Source organism: Ochotona curzoniae, unplaced genomic scaffold (genome assembly GCF_017591425.1).
Source record: "Ochotona curzoniae isolate NIBS_2020 unplaced genomic scaffold, NIBS_Ocur_1.0 contig_2210, whole genome shotgun sequence".
NCBI classification, from domain to species: Eukaryota; Metazoa; Chordata; class Mammalia; order Lagomorpha; family Ochotonidae; genus Ochotona; species Ochotona curzoniae.
Genome location: NW_024465369.1, coordinates 18056730 through 18072082, shown reverse-complemented (window position 1 = coordinate 18072082; position 15353 = coordinate 18056730).

The following is a 15353-nucleotide window of genomic DNA, read 5'->3' as shown; positions in this document are numbered from 1 at the left end:
AAAAAAAAAAGAAAACCCACTCCTGCAATCAGGAATTATGAAGACAAACAAGGAGCTAATCAAGGCTTCTAGACCCAAGATCAAAATTTAAAAATCAAAAGTGTCGCATTTATGCTGGTAAATTCTGCTTAGAAAAATGCAGAGAGAAAAAGATATTTGGATAGCAATATTATTAATCTGTGAAAAATCCTTCCTTAAATGTCTAAAATTATTCCAGACAAAATAATGAAACATTTGAGAACCATAAAGACCTGAGTCACAGAAAAGTCTGCAAAATAGGAGTATCTTCTCTCAAAATTGTTTTAATATTTAATGTAACTGTATTGAAATTTTAAATGGCATTTTCATGCAATACAAACTGATCCTAAACTTTATATGTAAAGGAAAAAGCAATATGGAAATGGGAAGAAAGAGATCCTGTCTAATAAAAGTTAAAAGATACAGGACTGATACCAGAATTGTCAGAAAAATCAATGGACACAGAAGGCCAAGAAACTGACTCATAAATACAAAAGAATATTGACATGATATATGCAGTATGTGAATCAGGGAGGAAAAAACAGTTTATGATAAGTTATGTTAGGAGAGGCAATGTTTCTAAGGAAAAAAAATTTTAATTTATTTTTTACAATATAAACAAGACTCAACTCCAATTACATTAAATATCTAGATATGAGAAGTAAGCCTCTAAATTTTGGAGAAATATATTTGTAACATCAGAATTGATTAAATAACATACATAAAGCACATACAATTTTAAATAAACAAATTTTAATTATAATGCTAAAAAATAAATGTTAAAATTGAAATATTAAAACATCAACTTAAATATTTTTGAAATACATTATACACAAAAGAAATGGTACCCTACTCATACAAAATATTCAACTGATCAGTGAAAGAAATTTCAAAAGCTACGAAATAGGCAAACTGTTAGAGCAAATAATTCACAAAACATAACCAAAATTGAAATATTAAAAATGCTAGTTCTCTCTGTCATCAGAGGAAAAAATAAATATTAATGATGTGATTCGTGTAAGAAACCATGAAAATGGGTTTTATCCTACTCTCCCTTCTACTTCCTATTTTTTCAATTTTTGTAATGCCATATTTTCAATTTATTTATAATCATAAGCCAAGTCTCCTCACCTCAAATAGAAAATTCAACAAACATTAAGTTAAACAAACAGAAAAATACTATTCCTCAGGAAGACAGACAAGGGCTGTAAATAATAACCAAATCTCAAAATATCAATTTCACTCATACTTATTTTTTTAACTCTGTATTATTAGTTACCACAAATCAGAGTAAATGTATATTATTTTTCTTTGGAAACTAGCTTAGTTTATTAAGGATAATAATCTCTGCGCTCATCCTTTTTGTTGAAAAAAAAATGGAATTAATTTTTTATGACCAAGTAGCATTCTCTTGTGTGTATATGTATCATATACATATATACCACAATTTCTTTATCCATTCTTCAGTTGAGGTGTTGCCAAGAATGGAATGATGTTGCACTTTGACACATGACTGAAAATAAAAACCACTGCAGCCGAGTCAGCTCAGGCGGTTAATACAGCAGTTAGGATACCACTTTTGAAGACCCACATCCCAAATGATGTTTATTCAAACACAATTGAAAAGGTATTAACAGCTTCATGGTCAAGAGTGGTGTATATACAAAATAAAATGTTATGCAGTGATAAAAAAGAATAAAAACAAAATAAGGTGCATAATCACAATTATCGCTCTAAAACTATATAGAATGACTTTTATGTATGTATGACATCCATAGGTACATATATATTATTTTTATAAATATGCTTACAAAGGTCATGGACTATAAAATTAAAGAATAAGATTATTTTGAGAGTTATACATGGTTTTTCATGACACAAATCTATGAACTTTTTGAAGATCTTACGTACAAATGCGATAAATGCATACATGTATGGAAGTTTATAAAACTGAAAGGATACCCACTGAATTCCTGAAAATGGTCACCTCTGAAAACAGAAAATCAGAATGAGATTGATGGAAAGCTGAGGTAAACATTTTCTCTATCTGGAGAAGGATGTGCATGTTACATTGTATATGTGAAAAAAATTAAGATGTTATCACCAGTTTTATTTTGAAATAGATACCATATTGTTGTGGTACTTTTCCATGTATATGTCTTTTTGTAACATTAAGAAATGGTCAAGTAAATTTTGAAGAATAAATTTGTTGTGTGACAAGAAACTATGTCCCAGCCCTTTTTGTGCTATTGCTATAGAACATCTGAGACTGAGTGATTTATGCAAAACAAAAATATTTTATAGTTTCAGAGGCTGGGAAGTCCGTGAAAGGTACTGGCATCTGATAGAATCTTCTTGCTGGGTCACAACATGGCAGAAGGCATCACATAGCAGAGGAGGAAAGAGAATGAGCAAAAACACAAAAGGGCCTTCTTAAAGGTGAAGACCTAGTGGCCTAATTACTTCTTCAAGATTCCACCTCTTAATACTACCACAAGGGCAAACATGCTTCATCTTGTGGTTTGAAAAGAGTAAATATTGCAACCATAGCAAACAGGTTGTAAAGTTTCACAAATATTCTTTGTTGTTAGTTCCCAAATGCTTTGAGACAAAAAGAAGCTCTCTAAAGTGTAGTCTATTAAATTTGACATAATGGAGGGTAAAGGCAATAGCATCCCCAAAGTCCAAAATGTCAGATTCTTTCTGTAGCAGTAAATCACAGCAGGCAATAACAAATATTCAACATTTACTTCTGATATTCCCCACTGATGGTTAGCTTCAAAAAATGTCCTTTCTACTTCTGCTGAGTCCATGAAAAGAGGAATCTTGGATCCAATATTGGCAAAAAAAAAAAAAAAAAAGCAGCAACAAAAAATCCCTGTGTTTTCCAACAGCAATGCTTCAGGAGAATATAAGCACACTTCACATCTGTAAGCATACAGTTAAATAATGCTACCCTCTGGTCCTCTGAAACAACTCGCCATTCTAAGATTTACCCAAGTAAAGTGATTATGTCCTCGGAGTAATATTGCAATGAACCTATAACCTGCACATCATTATGAATAAAGAACATTTTCCTAATGTGTGTGCCCAGGAATATTGCCCTAAAGGATGTACCACAGAGAAATACCATTTGTAGTGGGCAATTAAATACAGGAAATGCAAATTCTAAACCTGTCTCTTGGATACTTACAGTGATTATTTTAGCCTTTTAGGGTTCTATAAAGCCTTATTATTGAGAAAGCTGGTAGTTTTCACTCAAGAATCTTCACATTTATTTACACAGTAGTTTTTACAGGAGTAATAGGAAGCATCCTGACTTATGAATAAGTGTCTCATGGGCCTCAGCATGGCTAATGCTGATGCATTTATTTTGATGTTTTTAATTTCAATACTTAAAATCAGTAACACAAGGCTGAACTATTCAAGCTGTCCAGGACGTGGCAGACCTGCCAGGTTCAGGCAAAACGGATAAAACAAAAAGAAACACAAATCAGAATTTCTTCTTTCTCTCACAGTGCTTTCCCTGCAGGAAAGCACTTCCCACTATGATTCCCAAGGTGTGGCTCCTTTGTGTACATATGCCTTATCTAGTCCCTGATACCTGAGCCTTCCATCATTCTCAATGCTTGCCTCAACCCACAGCAGTGATACTTCTTGTATTCGCTGATATCCAGATCAGCAACAATTCCATGAAAGGCTGCTGCTGCTGCTACCACCAAACTGGGAAACTTCCTCTGTTGATGACGTCCAGGACTTGCCACACCAAAACCACTGGGAGTGTCATCTACACTAAGGGCATGGCTGACGTCAAGGAACTCTCACATATGCACATACACAGAAGTGTTTATTCAAGCAATACTTGTTATTGAAAAAAATAAAAGAGAACCATAAACAGTCTCACATCCAAAAGTGATGTATAAACATGCACAATGAACTGTTCCACAGCTAGAAACTACTGATTGCGGTGCCCCTCACTGGCAAACAAAAGTGCAAACTGGACTGTGAAAACTTCAAAGCCTCCTGGCCTGGCATTCCTGTCCCCTTCCACCCAGGAACAGTGTCTGAGGCTTTTTTGAGCAACAAACACAAGCAGCTTCTGCAAGTATATGTCACATTTCCTTGGAATACTTTAATACAAAAAATCTTACACAAAATGAAGCCCATTCATCTCGTTTACTAGTCATTTTCAAAAGAAAAACTGTGAATTGATCCTACAAAGCAAAGATGTTCTTACAATTTCCTGCATTCTTTTACTGCCCTAAAAACTTCATTTATTTTCTCCTCTTTCTTTCTCTGGTAACGAGCAAAAGTCATAGAAGTAATCAAGGATTTCATTGTTTCCAGGGTGTGAAAGTGTGGATGCTTTTAAGACTTCTAATTGAACTAAATCAACTGTTACTTGAGATTCTGATCAAACCCATTCAAATATGGACCCACTGTGTCTCCCTCCAAAATCCACTTCTCAGTTTTAAAATTACTTTAAAAAGCTGACCTCCCTTCACCTTCCTCGTCTTATATTTCTCCCTTCTGTAGGACAATTATGCATTTAAGCACTGAACAGCACTTACTCATTCTACAATAATCAAGCACCTTGATAGGTTCTTGATAAGTTATAGCAGTTTACAAAACACAGTTCCTGCTCCCCAAGCACTTCTACACTCCTATTCTGGCACAAGCTCTTTCATAGAGTTTCATTAGTACACCATATTCAATTCTCATCATAAATCATCATCATCACCTATTCTCTCACCATTGTCCCTTTTCATCCCAAATTAAATACTGACTTTATTAGATATACATGGAGTTCTCAGATGAAAACCAGGGCACTTAATTATATCTCAATTTCTACTAAATGATAATATTCTTAGTATTAGTCTACTCCAAACACTGCAACCTATTTATTATATCTCACAGAACATCCCTATAGTAAAAGATAAGAATGTACAGGATAGAGGGAGAGAGAGCCATAATGTCAGGAAGATAAAGATGTTAAGTTTTCAACTCCAGTATTTTACTGTATGAAGAAATTACACAGACATCTCATGAAAAGGAGTGTATTTGAAGAAATAATTCTGGTCAACCAGGTTCCTCATCAACTGAATTCTTTTGCAAGTCACATAATTTCCTTATTTTTTGATTTTCTTTAAAAAAATAGTGATGGAAGGCATCCTAAGAGCCAGGATTTTTTCTCATCTCCATTCCACATTCAATAAAAAAAAGTGATTGACAGCTTGAAAAGCTATAATTGCATCATGAATACAGGCCAATGCTAAAAGTTGGCATTTTACTTTTCTGCAGAAAACCAGTTGTTCAACATTTACTAATGTGAGTACATTGCCCATGGATAATCAAGACCCATCTTTATATGTCCCGAAAGTTGATGAGGGAGAACAAGCATCTGCATTAGCCACTTTACATAAATCACATAAATTATGTAAAATATGCAGCAACATACATAATACATTATACAGACATCAAATACAGCAAACCTGTTAAAATGGTTAGTATATGCACCTATCTTTGTGTTGTTGTTAAGAAAAACATTTATATAAGTAAAATGGAATGAAGGTGAACAAAGAAGAGCCTCTTATTTTCAGTGAAGCATGAAATAATGAGACTGATAATCCTACCAGAACCACAATCCCCTTGGGTCACATTTAAGGAGAGTAATTCCTTATTTCCTCCAGACCAATTTTCCCCAAGTACGCTTGTCTAGGAGTCCCCAAACAGATACAAAAGGCTCCTCTATACAGCTCCAAGTAGACATTCATTTCTATGGACAGCTGACAGAATGCTGTAATTACATCTGCTATTGTCTCCAACCTGATAAGAAAGGAATGCTTTTCAACTCATCATTCATTGTAGGTTCTGTGCACAAGAGGCACATCAATTCATGGCATATGCTCATCAGCCATGAAATCCTCATGCTGTGCTATCTTTTGTGGAGAAAGCAGAGACTGAAGGGTTTTCTTTTGTTTTAGGCTTTCTTTTTTTTTTTTTTAAATACACCCTGCCTATCCAGTTTATGTTCATTGAACTTGGATTTGAACTGATAAGGATATACTTTTAGCAACCATTCAATTCCTTCAAAATAATCTTTTCAAGAATTTCCACTTACTGCTCATATTTTTAATAAGTGATTATCATGGTATAGTTGTAGCAAGGGAGCTATTTCCTAAGTCCTAATTTCATCTTAAGACAGCCATGAAAACATGTGTCTTCAACTTACACTTAATTATTGTGTGCTCTTTCATACCCCTTTCAACTACCCTCAGAAATATTTGTGCAACTCAATTCTAATCCTAGTCACACCCACAATTTTAAGTTTAGATTTGCTATACATTATGAAACTATATTGGGAGACATACTCAATAGTCGTTAGGTAATATATAATATGTGTAATGCAAAAGGAGAAAAGGAAAGCAAAAATACTGTATCTACAAAAATTCATCTCTTAAATAACATATGAAATAAACAAAGAACAATTCAGAGCACTCATGTTCCTAATTATAGCTTTACATCTTGTAGTACTTTACCATGAGGTGAAATGTTCAACCAAAAACTCTTGTTCCTTTCAGCGCACTTAAATTATGATGCTTAAATCTTTATAAATGTTTTATTTACCTGCCATAATAACAGACTGAACAACAGCAAAGCAACCTTACACTTAACAATTCAAGCTTGTTACAACAAAAACACAAGATATGTCAATACTTTGCAGAATATTGATTTAAAAGATATATTTATTTGGGTGCAAAACAATTCTGAAAATTGTATATCCAAGAGGTTTTTATGAAGTTCAAGAAAAAATGTAGGGGAACAATTGCCCCAAAATATTTTAAACTTATTTGTCATGAATTTTTAAATTACCTCTGCATCCTACTATTCCATAATAGAGACTTAGAATTTATGACCTATATGTAGCTCAAGTATCTAAGTTATTCCAAGCACAAAACTTCTAGATTTTCTATTCTTTTTGGAATTTTTCTTTTTTAAAAAATTTACCCTTTATGTATTGAAAAATCAGATATACAGAGAGGAGGAGAGACAGAGAGGAAGATCTTCCATCCGATGACTCACTCCCCAAGTGTCAGCAACGGTCGGAGTTGCTCCGATCTGAAGCCAGGAGCCCACAGCCTCTTCCAGGTCTCCCATACGGGTGCAGGGTCCCAAGGCTTTGGGCTGTCCTTGACTGCTTTCCCAGGCCACAAGCAGGGAGCTGGATGGGAAGTGGAACCAGCACCCATATAGGATCCTTGCACATGAAAAGCAAGGACTTTAGCAGGTAGGCTACCATGCCAGGCTCTTAGTATTTTTCATTTTAAATTAACACAAAATAGTGCTTTTTGTGGGGTAAAAAATTATATTTCCATACATGCATACAACATATAATCAGCTTAGGGTAATTGGCATTTCATCACTTCAAACTTTTGTTTGTATAGGGAACATTTGAAACTCTTTACTAACTATTTTTAAATGTACAATTAAATGTTATTAGCCTTAGTTAATCCTGCTGTGCTACCAAACATTAGGAGTTACTTCTCATCTCTGATTGTACCAGATATTTATTAAGGTATGTATTAATCATTCTCCCTTTCTCTCCTTTCCCTCTCACAGTTTAACAGAAGGTTCCAGTTCCATCCAAGTTCATGCAAATAATCTAATTTCATTCTTTTTATGGCTGAATAATATAACTTTTTTATCTGTTCACCCATGGACAGATACCTGAGTTGATTCTGTATCTTTCCACTAGGAATAATACAGCAATGAACAAAGGAGTTTACACTTGTTTTGATAGTTTAGTCTATTGTTTTCTTATCAAATTGTCATAGAGGGAACACTAAAGTAAAAAAAAAAAAAATTATAAACCAAAACATCTAAAGCATTCACCAACAATGCTTGTATCTTCCCTTCTGGATTTCTGTCCAATGCAAGCCAAGCATCCATACAATTTGGTTCTCTCTTTTTGGAGGAAGAGCTAACTGTGCTGTTGGTAAATTAAAATATTAAGAATAATCATAACTATTCTACCACCACTGCACCTCTTTTTTCCCTTTTGTCAGAGAGAAGATGCTTATAAAGCAATCCTAGACTGTAGGGGTGATAGGATCAATTTGCCCTCACACAACACTGTGCACCTAGACAGACTGGCAGTGGCAAAGGATTTCATTTACTACTTTATTTTCCCAGCCTTACCTACCTACCACTGTGTTCATAACTTGAACTGAGAAGAGGCTAAGGTAATTTTCAGAAACATACTAAAAGTGTTTTTTTTTTAACAGAAGAGATACAAATGACTTAAGTAAATTACTCCAGCTATTTTGTGTGAAAGAAACAGAGATAACAGCTCATTAAACAAGCCTATCACTGAAAATAAGGCATAATGGATTGGGCCCACTCCTTTCTATCTATTAAAGCATAGTGTGGCAAACTTTGCTAAAGGCTAGAGAACAGTATTTTGGCATTTCTGAATCACAGATAGTCGTTGGTACATTCCTAACCACTTAAAAATGTGTGATGAGCGTGAACAAAGGATTATCCATGTAAAAACTACAAGTTTCTGTTAACACAGGTTAACTGATTTCAGTAATCAGTGCAATTGCTCAATTAAAAGTCACTCTATAGCTCAGGCACTCATCAGGTAATCAAGTTAGTCTCTCAGACATTGGTTGCAAGTCCTTTGTAGATACACAAAATTACATTAAAATTACATTGGTAATTGCTTAACTAAACCAGGAATGGTGTGTGTGTGTGTTGCTCTGCTAGGTAATTTTCACCCTTTTTGTGACTGACTAATGCTATTACCTCATGTTGTGATGTGTGTGAATCCTAATCTACCTCCTGGTTCAAATAAAAGATACAAAAGGAATACATACAAGATATGAGAATACAAAAAGACACAAAAATGAAATTTTCTTCTGCCAGCTATGTCTTTAACATTTCTATGACATCAAGCTAGATGTAAATCATTCAATTCCTTGTATTTTCATTCAAATAAATTTTAAAGCAACCTCTCCTCTTATACAACTGTAGCTATGGAATACAGATCTCAAAAAAAAAAAAATCAGTTAAACATGTCCCATAAGGTGGGAATTCTTTCCCCTAACCTTTAATTTTTCTAAAGGACCTGTACTCTATAAAGTTGGAAGCTTAGCTATGGTTATTTATGATTTATAAGTGTTAAAATGCCTGCAGGCTAAATACAAAAAAGGAAGATATCTGTGATTTTATTCCTCTGTCAGTCTCATAAGTCACATATGAAGAAATTGAATTTCACATTGTCTTTAAAATTCACCCTTGAGCTAAGACCAACATTACAGATATTTCAGATTAAAGGAAGGGAAGCCACTGTTCATAAGCTACAGATGAACAATGAAGATTTCTAATACGAATGATTTGTGACCTTAATATAGACACAAAGTCATGTTTGTACGGTTTCTCTATAGCTGCCACAAAACCACCAGCAGAGAAGGGCTTCCAAGTGCTTTCAGTATCTGCAGCTGTTACATGGCACAGGATAAATTCCATATTTGAAAAAAAACCTAAAAGTTTAAACAGGCATATGAAAGTTGTATATATTTAGGGGGAACTCTGATAGTTTAATACATGTCTGTTTTGTGTAATATCCAGCCAGGTTAGATATAGTTATCTCCTTAAGCATTTAATTTTGCATAGTGAAAACATTCAAAATCTTACTAACTTCTAGCTGTCATATATTTTTTTTAAAGTATACATGGCTAGTACAATGGCTCAAATGGCTATTCCTTCATCTTCAAGAACCAGGATCCCATATGGGTGCCAATTCATGTCCCAGTTGTTCCACTCTCTGCTCCCTGCTTGTGACCTGGGAAAACAGCGGAAGATGGTCTAAAGTCTTGGGACCCTGCACCCAAGTGGCAGACCCAGAAGAAGGACCTAGCTTGTAGCTTTAAATCAGGTCAGCTATGGCTGTAGCAGCCACTTGGGGAGTAAATCAGTGGATGGAAGATATTTCTCTCTGTCCCTCTTCTCTCTCAAATTTACCTTTCCAACAAAAATAAATATTTTTTAAAAAAGAAAAAGAAGGAAAAGAAGTATACAGTACTTCACCATTTTCTATTACCCCAGAACTTCCTACGCTTACCTACATAGATATAATTTGGTACACACAAATAAATATTTATCCATCTCTTCTCTTTCATCCCTGGCCTCTGGTAACCACTACTATATTTTCAACAAATATAAGATGATCATTTTTTCTCACTATGAGCAAGATTACATGATACCTGCTTTCTTTTAGCTTTTATTAATACAATGACCTCCAGTTCTAGTCAAGTTGTGAATAACAAGAGGTCATCTTTTCTATCTCTAAGTAACAGTTGTGCTTATGTATCACATCTTTTTCTTCATTCATTGTTGGATGAGCACATAGCTTATTGCTATTTCTTAACAATTTTGATTACTGCTACAATCAAAACCACAATGAAATGCTACCTCATTTCAGTGAGATTTCTTATTATCAAAAACATAAAAGATAACCAGTGTTGGTAAGGAGGTAGAAAAGGAAGCTGTAGTACACTATTGGTGGGAATATAAATTAGTCATTATAGAAAACAGTATAGAGGTGTTGCAAAACCAGCTTGTGATTCAGCAATTCACACAACTAAGTATATGCAGGGGAAAAGAAATCAGTCACTGAAAGAAACATCTACATTTCCTTGCTTATTGTGGCATCCTTCACAATAACCAGCTCTTAAATATACATGCACAAATAAGGTATGTATTAACATAAATATAGCCATACGTAAACTGGGCTTTAGAAATAAGGAAAAACTGAGGACAAAGTATGAAGAAATCCAACAAGCCTTCGCTCCTTCACCCAAAACGTAGCTGCCCCAGGTATTAATATCTTGCATTTGTGTTATATATTTTATCATTTATTATTTACCAACGCTGATGCATTATTAGTTACTGAAATTCAGTTTATATAAGGGTCCACTCTGGTTTGCATAATTCTGAGCTTTGACCAATCAGTAATGTCCAGTATTCTTCATTACAATATCATGCAAAGACATTCTAACGTCATAAAAGGGCCTATGCTCCACCTGATCGTCCTATCCTCTTTCCCCATGAATCCCCAGCATTCACTTGCCAATCTCTTTATCTCATTGGTTTTATCTATTCCATGATTTTATGTGGTTTGAACCATAAAGAAACATTTTTTTTCTCACACTGGTTTCTTTCATTGAGCAATATTCAGTCAAGGTTTCTCCATCTCTTCCTGGCTTGATAACATCTTATCTCTAGATATGTTTTTAAAAGCAGAGGAGGTAATTCTCAAAGATACGATCTCACCGAAAGGCATTTATCAAAGGATATTAAATAATTTTGAGTAAAAAAAGAAGTAAGTTTCCCAGCACAATAAATATTTATCTATCAAAAGTTGTACTCACAGGTTCTTCATAAAAGAAGTTACTGCATAATTTTGCTTAGAATTTCCAAACATCACAGCATCTACAAGATAGTGAAAAATGAAAAAAAAAAATAGAGTTAATGCACATCATCCTTTACTCCAGGTTACGATCAAGGTCAGGCTTCACCAAGGCAGAGAAAGATAAACATCACAAATGGTAGCTGACTGTTTTCATAGATGTGTCCATTTGCAAATAGTTGCAAATAGGCTCAGGGAATAAGAAAATGAACCATTTTCAGTTATATCTGTGTTATTTGCAGGACATCACCTTCCTATAACAGAGCTCTATTTTGTACAGTTCCTATCTTAGAAAATGTAGCTACAACAAGCGTAAGACATTAGTCCCTATTCAGCCACTTTATAGCTCTGTGATTTCACTGAGTCACTTTTCCTCAGTAGCTTTGAAAAAACAACAGTGCTCCTCCTGACTCAACGAAAAATTCTGGGGATCAAGAAATTGCATTAGATGGATGAGATAAAGGTAATACACGAAGAAATGTTTTCAAACCTCACTTCACCTTCAGCACTCTTCCCAAGTAAAATGGGGTCAGGGAGAATGCTTTATGAAGAACCTGCTTATGAAAGAATACCCTATAAACCAAAAAGCAATTAAGCATCATAAGAAATGACCAGAATAATGCCTTGGAGAAGAAAGTACTCAAGCCTTTCTAAAGGAGGAATAGCAGCAGCGGCATAAATGCCACAGTGAGTCCCTGGGCTTCCAAGACAGCACACCTCTCTGGTGAAGGTCAAAGGGCAAACGCAACCTAAATGTGTTTCACAGCAGCCGCTTTTTCACAGCAGCCAGGAAGTTGGAGCATCCAAATAGCTCTGGCTGCTTATTGTGATATGGGTAAGCCCCGTTTCCCTTTCTACCACCCCAGCCATAAAACAGGCACTGCTGTAACTAGCTGAACAGAGACAAATATTCAAAGAACCATCCTCCCTAGGTGAATTATGTGCTCACATAATCCAAGCTAACTGCAATAACTAAGCCAAATCAATCCCTTTTCTTTGTCGTACCCATTGGCAAGGAGGCACAAATGTCACCAACACACTGTTCAGATTCTCCAAATGCCCACTGTTACACCAAAAGAAGGCTTTGCTTTGGGGTCTGTGTCAACAACCTTTCAGAAGACACAGGCCAAACAGTCAGTGCTTTAGTAGATCCAGGAGAATGCCTTGCAGCTATCTTGCAGTTGGGCTACTGTGCTCAGCTGAGTAAATGTCTGCCACAGAAAAACATATACATCTGCTGAGAGGCATATAGGGCCAACCAAGCAGAATGCTGAAGGTAAGCCCTGACATTCTAATAAACCAAGGTAAACAATTTGGGCAAAATGGCACGAATTCTCACTCACATGAACCATTTGAATTCTAAGTATGGAGAAACGAGAGCACTAAAAAGGCAAAAAGGCAAAAAGGCACAGACGCAAAACCTGAATAAACATGTCTCTTTAATAGAAACAGCTTTAAAACACAAAGCAGTAAAAACAAACTGATGGAATGAAACAGTAAAAACCTACTGAGTTCTGGATTTAGAAGTAGGAAATGCTACCATTAAACAGGGTTAAAAAGTATTCCCAATGGAAGCTAGCCAGAGAGCAGTAGGCTAAGCCTCTGCTTCAGGTACCAGCACCCTATATGTCCCTGCTGCTCCACTTCTGATTCAGCTCCCCTACCTGTGGCCTGAGAGAGCAGTGGAAGATGGAAAAAATGCTTGGACCACTGCACCCATGAGGGAGATTCAAAAGAGGTTTTGGATCAGCTCAGCTCCAGCCATTGCAGATATTTGTGTAGTTTATCAGAAGAACGATCTATCTCTCCTCTATGAAACTCTTGTTTTTCAAATAAAAATAAAATGATTCCTTTTAAAAAAAAAAGCACTCCCTATAAAAAGTTGTCTATAACTTCCCTGATCATTTGAAGGTAAAAATTGGAGGTGCCATGTATACAAAGTGTCAAAGAGAGGAGCAAATGACAATTGTCCACACCTTCAACTTAGGGTTACAGTTTTGAGCAAGAAATGAGACAAAGAAAAAGCGAGAGAATGTAGAACAACATTTCTCATAAAAAATAAAACCATACACAACATTAAAACACAGGACTAAACTAGCTCTAAGGTTAGGTTTTGAAAACAGTCTGATAAAGACTCCAAACTAGTGTCTCAGGAAGGTCAAAGACAATGGAAGGGTATATATTTGCTGTCACTGTTAAAATATCACTTGGATGTGTTGGCTGGTTTTGGAACGGGGCAGATGGGCAGGGACGAGCAAACTTTAGCCCACTGGCAAGTGCAGAAACCAGGCTGGAGCACAGCTCATGCCAGGCTAGGCTGTCACAGCTCCTAGTATGCATGAACCAGGGATGGGAGCAGACTGAGCAGGGTCAGGCTGCAGCACCCACCTGTGAGAGTTGGGATTGGGGGCAGGCGGGGTCAGGCTAGCCTGTAGCATCCAAAGGCAAAGGCCAAGACAGGTGAGGGACTATGCCAAGCCGGTCAGAGCAATCACTGCCATGCATGAGATGTGTGGATGGGGACAAGACTGGTTGGAGAGCTAAGGGGATGCACTAGCCAGGTTGTGGTTCCACTTGTGAGCGCAAGGGCAAGAGTTGGGGGCTTCAATCTTGCCTGGACATGGCTGAAGTGCCCCTCGGCATTTGTGTGGACTGGGTCTGGGGTATGCCAGACTGGGCTAGACTCCAGCACCCACTGGAGTTCATGAGAATGAGGATATATATAGAATAGGATGGGCCAGGCTAGGTCTCTGTCCCTGCTGAGCCATGCATAAGCTGTGTCTGGGTGTGGACCAGGCTTGGCTGAGCTGTAGAACCGAACATTAAAAAACAGAAAAGGGTGATGGCTGGTCAGGAAAGGCCATTGGCCCTGCTAGGACAGGAGGCATACTAAGTAGGGATGAGCCATGAACCCACTGGTGTGTGTGAGATCTGGCACAGGAAGAGGTTCTGGTGAAGGAGCCTGGGTAACCCCTCTGTTGGGACACAGCCCCTACAAGTGAGAATAAGGACTAAGAGAGGGACTATCCCAGACTAGGCCAGATAATGGGACCTACCAGCATACATTTGGCTTAAGTCTGGGATAAGCCAGACTAAGTCAGTTCATATCACCTGCTGACCGATCCAATAACCAGATTAGTGTGTGGGTCATTCCCGGTCTGGCCACAACGCCAGCCAGTTTACATTAGGATTGGGACTGGGGGCTGCCTGGGGGCTGGCTGGGCTGAGTTAGGCTGTAGCCCTCAGCAGCATGAACTTGAACTTGGGGAGGTGCCAAGCTGGGCCAGGCTACAACACCCACTGGCAAATGCTGAGGTGAGCCAGGCTATGCCAGAATAGGTCTCAACACACAACCAGCACTCATGAGAGCAAGGGGGAGGAAGAGGGAATGAACACAGTAGGGGGGCTGCATGGGGCTCCCCTGTTGGACCACTATTCCAAATCTGGTGAGTGCGAGAGCTGGGACTGGGGGCAGACCAGGCTGATGGCTACCCTGTGAGGCAGCAAGGATCATTCAAGTACTTGAAACCATGTTATTCACATGGGAGCTCTGAATTGAGTTCCAGGCTCCTGGCCTCAACCTGGCACCAGTTCCGGTTGATGGAGGCATTTGGAAACTGAACCAGTGAAATCAATCTCTTTCTCTCTCTCCCTCTCTCTCTCTCCCCCTTCTCAACTCCTCTGCTTTTCCTTGTCTCTCTTTAATTCACTCACTCATTCTCTCTTCATACATGTGTCTATTTGTCTGTACTTCCCACTCTCCCTCTGTCCCACTGTCCCTTTCTTTTCTCCTCCACCTCCTCTCCTTTAATTCCTTCCCCTTAGCCATCCCCCTCTGGCACCATCTTTTCCCCTCTCTGCA